Below are 4,413 nucleotides of genomic sequence, written 5' to 3'. Positions count from 1 at the left end.
TCAATAACCTCATATGGATTTGAAAGCTGGACAGGTGAATAAGGAAGATCGTAGAAGAATTGATGCCTTTGAGTTGTTGTGTTGGAGGAGAATACTGAAAGTGCCATGGACTGCCAAAAGATCCAATAGATCTGTTTTGGAAGAAGTGCAGCCAGAGTGTTCCTTGGAGGCCAAAATGGCTAAGCTTTGTCTCTCCTACTTTGGACATATTGTCCAGAGGGAACAGTCGCTGGAGAAGGATGTCATGCTGGGTAAAGTGGAGGGTCAGAGAAAAAGGGGAAGACCCCCAAAGAGATGACTTGGCTAAGTGGCAGCATCGATGGACTCAAGCGTGGCAACAGTAGTGAGGTTCACCCAGGATCTGGCAGTGTTTTGTTCTGCTGTGCGTAAGGTCGCTATAGGTCAGTACTGACTTGATGGCACCTAATAACAACAGCAAAGTCCTTATGCCAACCTCACAACCATTACTATGCTTGAGCCCATTGTTGCTGGAACTGTGAAAATATATTTCACTGGGAGTCTTCCTCTTTTTCTCTGACCCTCCACTTTATCCAAAACAATATCCTTCTCTAGGGACTGGTACTTCATGATAATATGTCTGAAGGATGAAAGAAAAATCTGGCCATACTAGCTTCAAATGAGCATTCTGGCTGTACATCTAAAACAGATTTGTTTGTTCTTCTAGAAGTCCATGGTACTTTTAATATTCTCTTCCAACACCATAACTCAAATGCATCAATTAATCTATGATCTTCCTTATTCATTGTGCAACTTTCACATGTATGTGAGGTCACTAAAAATAGCATGGCTTGCACCAGGCACACTTTCATCTTCAAACTGTTATCTTTGCCCTTGGACACTTGAAAGAATTGTTGTGCAGCAGACTTGATGAATATAACACATCATTTGATTTCTTCACTGTTGTTTCCCAGATTGTTGACTGTGGATCCAAGCAAAATAAAGTATTTGACAATTTGAATCTTTTTTCCATTTATGTGAATGTTGTCCATTGGTCCAGTGATGAGAATTATTGTTTTCATTATTGTGATGTAACCCATTCTGAAGTCTATGGGCTTTGATCTTCATCAGTAAGTATTTTAAGTTCTCTTTGATTTCAACAAGCAAGGTTGTATCATCTTATATGTCAGATTGTTAATGAGTCTTCCTCCAATCCTGATGCCACGTGTTTCTTCATAGAACCCAGCTTCTTAGAATATTTGCTCAGTATACAGGTTGAATAGGTATGGTGAAAGAATACCACCTTGCTCCACACCTTCTTAAATTTTAAACCATTCTGTGTTCTCATGTTCTGTTCTAAAAACAGCTTCTTAGTCCAGGTACAGATTCCTCATGAGCACAATGAAGTGTTCTAGAATACTCATACTTCACAATGTTGTCCATAGCTTGTCATGATCCACACAATCGAAAGTCTTTGTGTTGTCAATAAAGCACAGGTAAACATCTTTCTGATAGTTTCTGCTTTCAGCCAACATCCATCTCACAGCAGCAATGATATCTCTCGTACCAAAGACTCTTCTGAATCCACCTTGAACCTCTGGGAGTTCTCTGTCAATGTATGATTGTAGCTGTTACTGTATTACCTTTAATAATTTTAATTTTAATAAAACTTTACTCACATGGGATAGCAAAGAGATTGTCTGTTGATTTCCGCATTGCATTGGGTCACCGCTCTTTGGAATGTGCACAAATATGGAGCGCTTTCAATCAGTCGGCCAGATAGTTGTCTTCCAAATTTCTTGGCAGAGATGAGTGAGTGCAAACTGTGCTGCATCACTTTCTTGAAAGATTTCCATTTTTATTCCATCAATTCCTGGTGCCGTGTTCTTTGCCAGGTCCTTCAGTGCACTTTGGTCTTCCTCCTTCAGTATCATTGGCTCTTGGTCATATGCTACCTCTTTAAACTGTTGCATATTAACCATTTCCTTTTGGTACAATGACTCTGTGAATTCCTTCCATCTTCTCTTGATGCTTTCTGTATCATTCAATAATTTTCCTAGAGAATCTTTCAATAATGAAAGTTGAGGCTTGAATTTTTTCTTCAGTTCCCCCAGCTTGAGAAATGCTGAGCGTGTTCTTCCTTTTTGGTTTCCTAATTCCAGATCTTTGCACATATTTTTGTAATATTTGGCTTTATCTTCTCGAGCTGATCTTTGACATTTTCTGTTCAGCTTTTGGACCTCCTCATTTCTTCCATTTGCTTTAGCATCTCTACACTGCAGAGCAAGTTTCAGTGTCTTTTCTGACATCCATTTTGACCTTTTCCTTCTTCCTTGTCTTCTAAATAATTTTTTTACTTTCTTCATGTATGATGTTCTTGATGTCATCCCACAACTCTTTTGGTCTTTGGTCTTTAGTGTTTAATGTATCAAATCTGTTCTACAGATGATCTCTAAATTCAGGTGAGATATATTCAAGTCATATTTTGACTCTCATGGACTTATTTTCATTTTCTTCAGTTTTAATTTGAATTTGCATATGAGTAATTGATGATCTGTTCCACAATCTGCCTCTGGCCTTGTTTTCACTGATGATAAGGAGTTTTTCCATAGTCTGTTTCTGCAGATGTAGTAAATTTGATATCTATGTGTTCTATCTGGTAAGGTTCATGTGTATAGTTGTCTTTTATTCTTTCTAAATAAGGTATTTGAAATGAACAAATTATTGGTTTTGCAGGATTATATCATGCATTCTCCAACATCATTTCTATCACCAAGGCCATATTTTCCAACTACTGATCCTTCCTTTTTGCTCGCAACCTTTGCAATCCAATCACCAGCAATGATCAATACATCTTGATTGCATGTTTGATAACTTTCAGACTGAAGAAGTTGGTTGAATTATTCTATTTCATCCTCATTTGCTTTAGTAGTTGGTGCCTAAATTTGAATAATAGTGGTATTAACTTCCTTGTAGGCGCATGGATATTATCCTTAACACAGACAGCATTGTACCTCCACCTTACTAAACATGACCCTCCTCCTTACTAAACATGATATCCTTCTCCAACAAATGGTCCCTCCTGATGATATGTCAGAAGTATGAGAAATAAAGTTTGGCCTTATTGGCCTCCAAAGTATACTCTGGATTCACTTCTTCCATCACATATCTGTTAGTTCTTTTGGCAGCCCATGACACTTTCAATATTCTCCTTCAACATCATAACTCAAAAGCGTCAGTTCTTCTTTGATCTTCCTTAATCACTGTCCAACTTTTGCATGCATGTGAGGTTATTGAAAATGCCCTGGCTTCAGTCAGATACAACTTTGTCTTCAAGCTGACATCTTTGCTCTTCAACACTTTAAAAAGTTATTGTGCACTAACCCCCAGGAGCGCGGTCCCACCCCTATGGGGAGGGAGGGAAGGGCACCAGTCGGGTGTGGGAGCTGGGCCTAGCCAGCTTGGGAGCCCTCCGAATCCAGTGCTTCCAGCAGAGCACTGGGGCAGCGGGACTCAAGATGGCTCTGGCCATGACCCAGAGGCCTAGTAGAGCTCCACGACCTCCAAGCTGGACTGATGTGAGGAGAACTACACCATGACCTGGTATATCGTGAAATTCTGGAATACATATTAGGCATGGGATCCTGGTGTTCCATAGGTCTCTGAAATATGACATGCAGCTATTGGATGAACTCCCAATGATTTACAGCTGTTTTATATTTGTGTACTGCATGTTTGAATGTTTCAAGATGAAGAATTCCATAAACTACCATCTGCTTTTTACAGCAGTTCTGTTCAGTTTAACAGTATCTATAGTTTATCTTAAGGTAAAAGAACCCATATTCCATCAGGTCCTGTATGGAATGTTGGTCTTCACATTAGTACTATGACCTATTTATATTGTTACATGTGTTTATCCATGCCTTAGAGGACTAGGTTATATGTCCTTAGGTATATTTCTATTAGGATTTTTATTATGGAACAAAGATAACATATTTGGTGATTCACTGAAGAGCTTCCGAAAGAAGATGCCTCCCATCATAGGTGTTACCACACAGTTTCATGCATGGTGGCATATTTTAACTGGTCTTGGCTCTTATCTTCACATTCTTTTCAGTTCTTATACAAGAACACTTCACCTAAGATACAGGCCAAAAGTGATGTTTCTCCTCAGAATCTGGCCAGTGATCCTACTTGAGGCTCTCAGGAAATACTGATGAATTATTCTGCCAAGAAAACAACAACAACAAAGCAAACAAAACCATACCATTGTGTCCTGGCTGAATGAATAGGGAATTGTTAAAGATCTTCTTCAAATATATCGACCATCACCGCAAAAAAAAAAAAAAAAAAAAAGCTGTTGTGCAGATTTGCCTAATGCAATACTTACTTCGTTTGATTTCTTGACTGCTGCTTCCTTGAGTGTTGATAGTTGATCCAAGAAGAATGAAGTCC

The 4,413-nt window shown here is 38.9% G+C and overlaps 1 pseudogene; it reads left to right on the top strand.

Moving 5' to 3' along the window:
• The window catches only part of LOC102828482, a 15,154-nt pseudogene extending 10,979 nt beyond the window's left edge, over nt 1-4,175 (top strand).
• The last annotated feature ends 238 nt before the right edge of the window (nt 4,176-4,413 follow it).

Source organism: Chrysochloris asiatica, unplaced genomic scaffold (assembly GCF_000296735.1).
Source record: "Chrysochloris asiatica unplaced genomic scaffold, ChrAsi1.0 scaffold00195, whole genome shotgun sequence".
In the NCBI taxonomy this organism is placed as follows: domain Eukaryota; kingdom Metazoa; phylum Chordata; class Mammalia; order Afrosoricida; family Chrysochloridae; genus Chrysochloris; species Chrysochloris asiatica.
This window is presented reverse-complemented; position numbering and strand designations above follow the sequence as displayed.